A 12,290-nucleotide genomic window follows, 5' to 3' on the forward strand; every position below is an offset into this window, starting at 1 on the left:
AAAATCACTGTCAGTCTTTAGGTTAGGGCCAGGATTAGGGCCAGAAAAACAGGCTCTCCTTTTCTTTTTTTTTCTTTACTCAGTAGATTGTCCTTTTCACTGGATGATAGGTGGACAAATCTCTTCTTCTCTGGCATCATGAATCTCACATTTCTCATTCTCACTGCCCAGCTTCAGCAGAAAGAGCAGACAATACCTCTCATGCAGTCTAACTATCTGAGCAGTTACTATAAGAAATCAAATCTCTATTTTCAGCTTCCCAAGAGAATGCTGTAATTAACAAACTATCAAGAAACAGATTAATTGTAGCAGCTCCAATCCCAGATTTATTTTTTTTTTAAAGAAAACAGTGATCTTCTTTTCCTGTAGAGCAACCTAGAGGGATATCTTATATACATTTTGTATGTTCAGGAAGCATTTTACAGTCTGAATTCCACACCTCTGTGAGCTCTATCTTAGGGTTATAGGTGACAGCATGAAATTTGGCCTTTCTTCATCATTTCCTATTGATTCCATTTTTAATGTTATGCTCAGTACACTGAATGTCAGAAATCCCATTTTTGCTACCCAGCTATCTCCATGCTTTGTAAGGAGAAGTTGGCCATGTTGCCTTCATTTTGAACTCTATTTCTAAATTCCCTCCCATGTGTGTTTCTTGGTCTGGGTCTGATATGTCTCTCTAATTTTACACAGCTTTTAAGTACATGCTATTCAACATGCGTATAAGTCATGGCAAATTCAGGATTTTAGTTATAACTTTGGACTGAAAAAAAAGATTAAACAGCAGGGAGCCTAATATTAAAGTGCTGAATTGAGTAGGTGTAAGTCAACAGAGAGTTATGCATAAAATTTTTTCCTGACCTTGGAAAGGTCACTTAAGTAAAAATATTCAAACCTAAGTGTTTAAGACTGCATACACACTTCAATGTCTTCAATGATTCTGCAAATCAACACTTCAATGCCTGCGTATCTTAAGCTTTTTTGGCAAGAGCTAGGGCTGAGAGGGACCAGTTCAGACAAGCAGAATACTTTGTATAACATCCAGGTAACAGTTTAGCTATATAATTGTATGTCTGAATGTTTTTATCTTATTATCTGATATTAGATTGTCTCCTGAAAAAAAATTTTCCCTCTGAGGTCCTCTAGATATCTTTACTGTTTGTTGCTCTGAAGTTTCCTTTCAATGCATTCAAGAGGAAAAGCAGTTAAAGAATATGAATCATAGGGATTCAATCAATATACAGGGACATCTACATATCAGCTATATATGTGAATATTGTTTATAATCTTCTTAACTGTTATTAGCAGTGGCTTTTCCTGTCAGAAAATAAATAAATTCACTGTATGAATAACCCACGGTTATTCGAAGTAACACGCCATCAAAGTTTATCCATTTTCTTGTAGACAGTCCAGGGGGTTACCATAGGAAAATACTCCTGGACCTGGCCTTCCATATCCTAATTTATAGCTTATAATTATAAATTTTACTCTTGTTGCCTCTCCAAGTTGAAATATTTGGTACATATAAATCACAGTGTCTGCTTCCAAGATAATGTTCATCGCGTATCCATTCCTTTTCCTGATAGTAAGTAGAATTACTTTCTGGCACAGAAGCTGTCCATTTAGAAATAGAGGATATCCTCCCTACAATGGTCTGGTCCTCAGGAGACCAGTGGTTCAATTTTATATTCTCTTTTCCTGTAGGAATATTCAAATGTGTACTAAGCAAGATGCTGATCTTCACTACTTTTTTAATATACTTTACACATCCTCCTCAGAATTCCATTTCCCCTGATTTACTTAATTTTACTTTCACTCCTCTATTTCTCGTAATCTTATGATGACATTTTCTTTGACAAGGGGCTGGATACTCCTTCACTTGGAGACCAGCTGAGAATGTCTAATGACAGGAAAGGTTTTCTGGGAGTTCTCATAGGGCTGCCAACACTGAAGATATCGTTAGCATAAGCACCGCTGTATTCAGCTGACGAAGTCACAAAATAGTCAGCTCTGTTAAAGATTTATTTTGTGTGATGAATACTGAAGCTAAATCCTTTATTATTATCTTGATCATAAAATGTTCACAAGCACATTACTTATGTTTACACAGTTCCCCTATAAAAAAAGAATATCTGCTTTCTCAAAAGACTGTCCTTTCTAAAGGTCAAAAGAAGTCACTACCATTCTGACACCCTGTACCAAAAAAATAGAGCAGAAAAAGCTGTTATTAATTCCTATGCATAAATCTGTGCGCATTTTAAAAGCAGTAGTGGCTAAATCTTATTTTTAGCAGTTGCCATGTCATGCTAATACTGAAAAAGTACCTTTCATGAAAATCACCGGAACAATCAAGAATATTGTTTATTTCTCCCTTTGCAACAGTGCAAATGCCAAACTGCCAGTCTGAATGCAGACAATCCTGCATTCTGGAATGAGTTCTTTTTTGCAGTGAAGTCCTGCCACATTTCTACAAAAGGCTACAAGAGATCTCAGTATCCAACTATCACTATTTTTTCCCTCATGTTTATATATATATTTTAAATTATATTTTTTCCTAGTTACTATCTTATGATCCCCAAACTATGCTGCGATGTCATAATCCTGTGCATTTAATATTATTTTTTGGGAAAATGAGTTGTAATGAAACAATGAGATATAATGTAACAAAAAAAAATTGGCAGTTTCCTTAAAAGAAGAGTTTCCAGGTATGTACTGTGCTTGATAGCAAGCATAAAAGGGGAATTCAGATAGTCAAAGACCATGTTCTTTTCAGGCTTCAAAAAACAGTATGGTGCTGCAGTCACTTAAAGAGATATTTGCTGAGGTACTTTGGTGCCCAAACATCCCAAGGGTCTACAAAGCTGTAGGTGCTTTTTTAAGAGGTACCTGTATAAACTGAGCATGATGTCCCCCAGAAAACAATGGGAATTCAGGCACATGCATACATAGCTGTGAACTTCTCAATGTTAAAATCTTCATCTTGCAGCTACTTACACCTGAGCAGATACATACTGATTCCAGTGGGGCTTTCTACACTGGAGTCCACAAGGGTTGATCTGTCAATGTGCAGCAGACTGCAGGAATTGAAGATAACATTTAGAGACATTCAGTCTCTGGAAAGTTCTCACAAAGGAAATTGAATTGAGGTGGTAAAAATTTGGGCTGATTTAGATCAACCATTTTAAAGGTACTAAGTCAATATGGAAGAATAATAAATAAGAATTGATGATAATTATGCTCTTTCTTGGTGTATATAAGATAGTGTGGGGATAACTAAATCTTAAATGATTGAAAATGAATTATCAGTAGAAAGAAAATGTTGCACTGTCAAGAGCACATCAATAAAGACATGGAATCACCCAGGGAAACTTGACTGAGCAAAAGAGATTTTATTTATCCCCCCAAATGAACAGGTAACGTTAACTGACACATTTTCCCTTATCTCTTGCATAAATGCTCAGAAAAAGACTGTGGCAAGAATTCAGTGAAATGCTTAAACATGCACTAAACCTTAAAGCATGTATGTTGCCTGCCTCATTGACCTTGCTGAAGCTGCTCATGAGTCTAAAGTTCCTTTCTCTACTGGGGCCAACAAACACTGCAGTTGAAGGGCTGATTAAAGACAAGGGTTTTAGTGCAGGCTTCAGTTCTGGGTGTAGTGAAGGTAGCAGTATTTACCAATGGTAGTTAATCTCCTGGATGTTCCAATTTGTCCAAGTTTCTTTTTTCTTCAGAGCAAGAAATATTCAATTCCCAGTAGTATGGCCAGAGGATGAGTCCAGTATTTCAAAATCCATTTTTTCTTTAAAATCTTGGCTTGGTTTATTTAAGAATTAAAAAAAAATTGTTAATGCACCACCAAAATTATAAATAGAATAAATTATGAGGTATAACTGTTGTAAGCATTAAATACTCTTTGATATTAAGCTCACATCTGTGTCTGATCATGAAACTGTTAAAATTAAACACAATTATCTGTAAGACAGGTTGGATACTTTATAAAATTTAACCTTACTAGTACACGCATTTCAAATTGTATGTCACTACATCTACATTATGGAATGTCTAAATTTCTTGTGAGTGTGTGCTCAGCAAGAACTGTAGTGTTGTGGTGCTCTTGTTCACAAAAAAACCCTCAACAAAAGGGTTTTCAGTGTTCGCATTTTCCAGTGTTCCTTTAGATGATGAAGTAAACTGTAAAGTGTTATCTTAGCATCCTGTTCCATTAATAGCCATAAAACACGTTTTCCCACAGTTAAAATGAAAAGTTCTTCAAATCTTCTAGTATGCAATCCCTGAACACAGGTAGATTAAAGATGTCTCCTGAAGAGCTGGCTTTTACGCACTGGACCCTGAGAGGAGCAAAAGACAGCCCATACTGCCTTGATAATAAACAAACTACTCAGTGTTGAATTGCTACACATCTGCTGTGGAAGGTGGCTGAGGCACTGTTTGGGTAAGACACACTGTTGCCTTTCTTGCAGCTATTGTGCTATTCCAGTACATTTTTTAAAAAATAGGGTAGAATCCTCTTTTGGTTTTGAAAGCAAGTTACTCCTTTTTTTTGAAGGAGATGTAAGTGTAAATTTTGGCTTTCACCTAATCCTAACTGCTTTCAAAATGTTTATGCACTACAATCCAGAGCCCCAGTGAACATATATGGTAAACATTACCTAAGAAAACCAGTCTTTTAACATCTTTTAAATTAGTCGTCTTTTATTTCTGAAAAGCTAATATCCAAACTAGCAACAGTAAATATGTCCAGGTTTCATGAAATATATTTCATAAATTAGCTTATCATTGCACTGATTTAGCATGCCTAGCAGGTGAAAGACAAAAACATGTGTTATCTTCCCTAGGGAACCTTCAATGAATGTCATTCTAGCTTCATATGTCTTTCTTCTCTCCCCTTCTTGAACTGATATAAAATTCTAATGTGTGCCCTCTGGTTCCATCTTCATTGAAATCTAGCAAAACCGCTGAAGGTAAGATAGTGGCAATGGTGCATGAAAAAAGGGAAAAGGAATACAGTGATTCATAGCATACTTGAAGAAAGTTGCAGTTGTTAACAGTAGTACTTTTGTGTGTAGACAGGTTAAAATGTGTCATATATCAGTGTTAAAAATAAAGTCATTCATCTTGGCTATTTCCTCAAAGTTTTGGAAAAAAAAGCTATAAAATCTATGCCATGTGCATCTTTAAAAAATATTTCACGTTTCTGAAAACAAACAAATTCAGTTTGTCCCAATGGTAGCAATAGTAAATGCAGTACTTTTACATGGATTTGCGTTTTTGTGTAATTTCTGTACTTTTTGTGCCATTTCTGTAGTTTTAAACAGTGATTGCTCTTTACTGTAAAGCTTCAACATGCTCATGTTTTCAATCCTCTTTTGTCCATGGACAACCGAGTTACTAGTATTAAGTGACGTATTTTGCATTTTTCTTGGAAATGGTCATTAAAAGTAGACGTGGAAAGCAACCAATAGATTGTTGTTGTCAGAATTTTAATTTATAGGCACCACATGGTCAAAAGTTCTTCTGTAACTTAATAAATTTGCACAATAAAATCGAAAATTTAACCAAAAAAGGCAAAATGATCTTGTTAAATATTGAGCAAATCAATAGCAGAAAGTTAAATGAAAATAACACAATATTCTGTTTCCCTGCATTCACAGTAATGAAAATGAAGGAAAAAAATAAAAGAGTAATTCAGAAATAAAATGCTGTGATCAAGTTCTTTCGTCCTTCTCTGAAAGAGGACAGGAATGTGTCATGGCACTTGGTATGTCAAAGAAGTGGAATGTTGACCAAAAGATTTGACAGGCCTTGCTACCTTCCCTAGAACAGACACAGTCTGTGAGAGTTGGCAGGGCCAACTTTACCATTCCATTTCACAGCTAGAGCAAAAAGCAGTAACAGCCTCATCTGGCAAACATATACGTGTGGAAACAAGTGATCACAGGAGTAGCTGCCATAAATTTGGAAACAGTGCTACAGGAAGTTTCTGCACTAGTCCATTTGTGGAGTCTGACTTGGTGTACTGCCTAGTGAACCTGCGCTGACATAATGGAAAGCTGCACGAGTAAAACCATGTGCAGTGCTTCGAAAATGTAACAATGAGCACATTAGGGGAGTAGAACATCCAGTGACTTCAGACAGGCACTATCATGCTACACAGTTCTACAACTCCTCAATTTAGGTCTTCTGCAGCTCACAAATGCACAAGCTGGTTTGGGGGTTTTGTCACTTGCATTTCACCGTTATTCGTTATAAGCTGAGGATGATTTCTAGACAGTAAATAATTGAAAAGACTTCTAGCCATCCCATTCTTAGATGACTCATGACTGTACAAAAGCCACTGTCACCTAACCATATTTCAGGCTTGCACGATATTTTAAAATAACTGTAAAGAATTGGAGTTCTGGAGACAAATATTTTGATTAAGGATATTTTAATTGATTCATTGGACCTGGAATCAGGCTATGAAATTTTTCTTCATTAAACACTTCGGGAAAGAGGGGAGAAATATAAACTGTATTGACTATGTGAAATAGATCATTAATGTGTTTTTGACAAGACTGAAAGTCCAGTGTCATATCTGTAGAGGAGAGCTTTCTTCTTTTTCACACTTGAAATAAAATAACCTACTGCAATTAGTCTTTCCATAACAGTGAAATTTTTCTTAGATTTTGGGTGCATATTTAAGTAGCATTCAATTCACAAGTAAATAAACAAAAAGAAAAATAAATAGATGTGGAGGCCTTGAGTCACCAAAACCTTTAAGCAAGTCCATGATTTGAAGTGGTAATTGTGAAAATAATGCTATTGCCCTTCAATGGGACAGATGTAATCTTGAAGGTAAGCATGTGTTTTACAGAATTAGGGCTTTAGCTATTTCGTTTGTGTTTTTATTACGAAAATACTGTCACTTTACATGTAGAATATTCTAGATCATATATTTTAGAACTAGCAAGTGGTAACAGAGTATGCTCTTTATAAGACCACAGCGTATCCTTATTTGGTATTGAAATTATACAAACCAGTTTGATTTTAATCACTTTCTCACTTAAGAAAAAAAGTGGGTTCTTCAGTGGAATAGTGGTTCATGTAGAAACCAAATTTTACATCAGTAAGACTATTGGATAAGAAAACTGTGAAATACTCACACATGGTAGATAAATTTTTAAAAAATATTTTCAATTAGAATTTCTAATATTTGTTTGCTGATTATAAATTGAACGGAATCCTTTTTTCCAGTAATAAATACTGTATATTAAATCATTTGCAAAAGGATTCCAGCCCACACTAAAAGCATTTCTGGCCCACTGCAGACAGTTTGGTTAATATTAGTAACAATAAATCCAAAATATTTGGAGGGACTCACTCCATCTTTGTTAGATTAAGGTTTCTAAATGGCTGGTAATGGATTCAAGTGTACAGCCAAATGAAGCTGCATTACTCATAAGCATATGTATCCTCATATTCAAATGTAGTAAATCCAGTTAAGCTTCAGCCCTTCTTAGTTCTTCATTCATGAGATGATACCTTTACAGCAAAAGCAAATAAGTAAAAAGTTTCTTTTACCCCAAATTAAAAAAAAACACAACATTTTTAAAATATAAGTTTGAAGTCAGTCTTCCACAGATAGCCAATTAAATTATGCTAAAAATGACATTTTTAATTAAACACCAAGGTAAGCATAAATGGATTTCAAAATAATTAATCAAACATCAAAAAATTGAAACCTTTTTCTGCTTGAGCAGCAGAAATGAAAGAACCAGTCTTCAGGTCTCATAGAGATTCAATCTAATTTAATTCTCTGTCTTCTCTAAATAAACATTCCTAAAACCTTTTTTTCATCTGGGGGAATAAGGATGAGAGGGGTAATCAATATTTCTAGCATTTTAATTAAAACCGTTAGTGGAATAAATCCATTTAATTATCAGTTAATGAAATACAAGGTCATTTACCTGACAGGAACTTTGAAGGTGGATTACTAGCTGGAATAAAGTAGAAGAACCCAATGTCACAGCCATTTAGCTTCTGTCAAACTTAAGGTTAAAATCCTTTTAGACTGTTTAACCTATTCTCTACCATTTTCTATTATGTATGTCAATTGGCAAGAAGAAATACATGATCAAAATTTACCTATCTTTAATTTTTCTCGAGCTTCTGCTAAGTTTCTAGATTTCCTTTTCCATTTTTTTGTCTAAAGAGATGCAAAATGCCAATGAATCCTGGGGTATTTTGACTTCTTGCAGGCCTTACCCTTGAATTAAATTTGCATACTGTGTCTAAAGATTATCAGGAAATTATTAGCAATTAAACAAACTAAACACAATTTATTAACAAGAAATATTGTGCTTCTTTTTTCTTTTACCTTATGTGTTGAAGGAAAATAGATGTTTGTTAAAGAGGCTTTTTAAAGCTGATGTTCTCATTAGATGGTAAAGAAGGAAAATGGAAACAAAAAGTGTTCTCTTGTAGTACAGCAGAAAACTTCCCATGCTCCTGATAATGTTTTAATAGGACAGCAAATCAAGTGGGGAACAAAAGTTCTGCCAGAGGCACAAATAGTGAATGTCAGCACTGGCTAGCAGCAAGACCAGCAGAGAAAGAAATACTCTTTCCAGGATTCTGCAGTCTTGCTAACACAAGGGGGGAAAAAACATCAACATCTAAGTGGACTGCTTCTACTTTGTGGAATGATTTTAAATTCAGGGTTGAGTTTATGTAGTTAAAAAGGGTTATGTTCAATTCAGAGGGATATTAATTTGAATTATAAGATCATATTTCTCTGCTATCTTTAAAAAAAAGTGTCTATCAGAGTGACTGGTTTTGGTGTTCCAGCATCTATACTATGACATTTTAAACATAGAAAAATAAAATGTAGGATTTAAAAATTGATTTAGTAAGCTAACTTCCAAGGTGAATTCTCTTATTCATTGTCACTTTTGGAAGTGTAAGTCACGTTTGTCAAATTAGGTATAAACCTCCAAGAAACAAAAATAATAGTTATCACTCCATAGAAGATGTTAGCTATATATTTTCATGGCGTAAGAAAAGTAATGGTTCTTAACAGAAAGACATTGGGTGCTGCATATCATACACTTTTAATTTTTAGTAGTTACAGAAATGTTCCAGGTGTGTTTAAAGTTGTGCTTCAGAACATGTCAAGCTCTACAGGGTACAAGACTGCTCATAGCTTTTATGTGTAAGGAGAAGTATGACATGTACATAGGGGAGGCAAAGTTTAATATCTTTTATCAGACCATCTGCTAGAGTCAGAAAAATACAAGAAAGCTTAAGGGATGGCTCTCAGCACAACCCAGGGTAAGTGGTTGGCTATGGTAGACATGACCCTGCTGTTTGCACCTGGCTGTGTCATGGTTAACCTATAAGTACAAATGACTAATTTGGGTTAGAAGGAGTGGCAGCTAATACAGGAGGCCAAAATCCACTTCCCACAGGGAACAAAAGAGATTTTGTATCCCCAGCCTTTCCTTCCTGCAGCTGTATTGGAGAAGCAAGGCTGACTTTTCAACTTCCAGCCCAAGTTAGTAAATGAACATGATATTGTCCTGTTTACCTCATAATAAATGTGGGCTACATTATTCTTAGAGAAGTGAATTGGCTGAATTGGCTTTCAAACTTTTCTTTGCTTGCAACCCCATATCATGACTAACCCCATCAGTTATGCAATTATATGAATTCCCTATCTTAATAATGTGTAGAATATTAGTTTCCAGAATCCTTTTCTTTGAAATTATGAGTTTAGATATATATTAATTGTTGTCACATGATTTGTTGGAGCATGTTCTGCTTGCTTGAAATAAAAATAAGAAAATTTCCATTGATTTTGACAGAATGCAACCCATTCTTCATTTTCTATGTTTACCCTATTTTGTTAGAGGTGTTAGAAGATTTTGACCCCTAGCTCTTTAAAGAACTCACTGGGGAGACAAAAAAAAAAGGAGCAATGTTTCAAGATGTCATGAATGCAATGTGCTTTATTCCCTGTATACTTACAATTCTTGTTACTGAAAACTTCTTTTATACAACTGTTTACTAAAGAAATCACTGTCCTGAAGAAGGGTATCATGCCTACTACACTGACCAATCTGAGGGACTAATTTCCATATTTTAAAAGTGATAGCTTTAGGAAATTTTGAAGTAGCATATTTTTAATATTGTATGATGAGTGTGTTTTTACTATGTTAGGACTGTTTTAAGCAGTTCATTTTTTAAGTTTGTCTAAGAAAACTCAGAAATGGTGGCACAGATGAATGAAGATCTGATATTTATATGATAGAATTTCTGGGTCAGTTATTCCTAACTTTTATTTTTGTATTTAAAGGGGAAATATGCCTATTTTAACTTTGTGGTAATAGAATGAAGAGTATAGTGTTTGTAAAATCCATCACCCAAACTTCATGCTCATGTAAGTAGTAGCACGCTGTAAAAGCAAACAGAAACTCTTTTTCACCCAAACCCAACAACACTTGCAGATTACTGCAGTTAAGATTGAAGCTTTTCATTGTATCCTTCTGCTGTCCCCATTGCCCAACAATAGGGAGGATTCCTCTGGAACAGTGAGCTATATAGGTAGAACCAGCAATTTCATTAGGTTGTAATGATGACCTGAGGATGATTTTCTGATGGAGTTGTAGAGGAGCTGTCCTTTTGCAGAGTTGAAATATTCTAGAGAGGAACAGGAGCTTCTGTTGATCCTTATCATTGTGTGGTCATTACACTGTGGGTTCTTTACCTTGGGATAGGACTACCTTCGTTCTCAAGGTGCTGCTTATAATTTTTTAAGGACAGTTTTTACATATTTTATTCTTGTTTTTCTGTTACTTACCATGGGGAGAAAAATATAGTAAAATTCAATCAAGTAAATAAAAAAAAAATTATGGATTCATCCAGCATTACACATAAATCTGAGTGTGCAAAGACCTAGAAGAACTCTATATTGTGAAAGCCACAATATGTCATCACATTGCTTTACAAGAAATAATAGTTTTCTGATCACTATGAGTTACTCAGATATAAGTCAGGACAGATTTTTGGCTATTTATGTTGGTTTTGGTTTATCTATGGTTTTGCAGGTTATAAAATAGGGTGAATTCTACAGACTGCCATGAAAAGGACTCAGGAAAGTATTCTTTTAGCTGTAATGTTCTTTTACTTTCAGGGAGAACTGTCAAAATTCCACAATATGTCCTGTAGACTCCCGCAATATCTGGCAAATTGCACCAAACAGACCTAGCTTTTTTTAGCTGGAAGCATTTTACATTCAGTATCTGGAAAGCCTTACATTTGAGACGTGTGTGCATGTGTGCTATGAATATGAAACAAAATGTAGGATTCACTCCCATGGAGAAAATGTACTTAAAATTGATTAAGTGAATGTTTCCAATTTTAAGGAATTTTTTTTTTAATCTTTATGTTTCTTTCATTAAAGTTCCTTCCCATTTAACAAAAAAAACCAGAGCCCCGATGTGACATTGATGTGGAAGTTGTAAGGCACTTCAAAAAGGACATACTATTTTCTCTGCACATGTACATGCTGTCTTTGAGACCTTCAGATATTTGGATGCAATATGAATAGAATATATAGTTCTTTAAAATCATCCATTCCTTTCACTGCCAAATGCAGTGGATATTCAGAATGTGCAGATCTAGGTTTAAACTGACCATTGTTTGAACCAACACATCCAGCATTCTGAGAGTTATATAATAATAATTAATACATGTCCCACCTGTACATAGTGAGAAAGAAAACACAGGAAATAAAGTGAGTGGTCTGGAACAGAAATCTTTGTGATAACAATGAGATTGCACACATGGAACTTACCATATTTAAAGCAAAGCTGTTGGGATCAAATGGATAAATACATAGCAGAAAGAAAGGATAAGGACGTTGAAGGTATCTTTGCTTTGTTTGGAAATGTATTTTGAAAGATACTGACGTTAAATTTTATTTAAAGAAAGGTTTTTAAGCTGGAGCTCTGCGCCATTTAATTTTATGGACTTGGATGGAATTCCTTATGTTATATATCTCTGGAAAAATACTATGCTTCTAAATAACTTTTAATTTTAATCCAGACTCAAAAGACCTTTTCTGTATAAAAAAAAATTTCCTGTATTTAGTTTGAAAGCATGAGTGAAACTGAACTTGTTCCCTTCCTTGTGAAGCTCCCTTGATTACAGAACTTGTACAGCAGTAAATGGGACATGCTGTGCAGAAAGGCTGATCTTGAGCCAGGTCAGTGGTATCACTTCAGCTC

The 12,290-nt window shown here is 34.9% G+C and overlaps 1 protein-coding gene across 5 annotated transcripts in view; it reads left to right on the forward strand.

Annotated features, from left to right (window-relative positions):
- AKAP6 (A-kinase anchoring protein 6) overlaps window positions 1–12,290 on the forward strand; it is a 274,630-nt gene that overhangs the window by 158,095 nt on the left and 104,245 nt on the right. The gene's annotated exons all lie outside the window — the stretch shown is intronic.

Source organism: Corvus brachyrhynchos, unplaced genomic scaffold (assembly GCF_000691975.1).
Source record: "Corvus brachyrhynchos isolate BGI_N302 unplaced genomic scaffold, ASM69197v1 scaffold115, whole genome shotgun sequence".
Taxonomy (NCBI): domain Eukaryota; kingdom Metazoa; phylum Chordata; class Aves; order Passeriformes; family Corvidae; genus Corvus; species Corvus brachyrhynchos.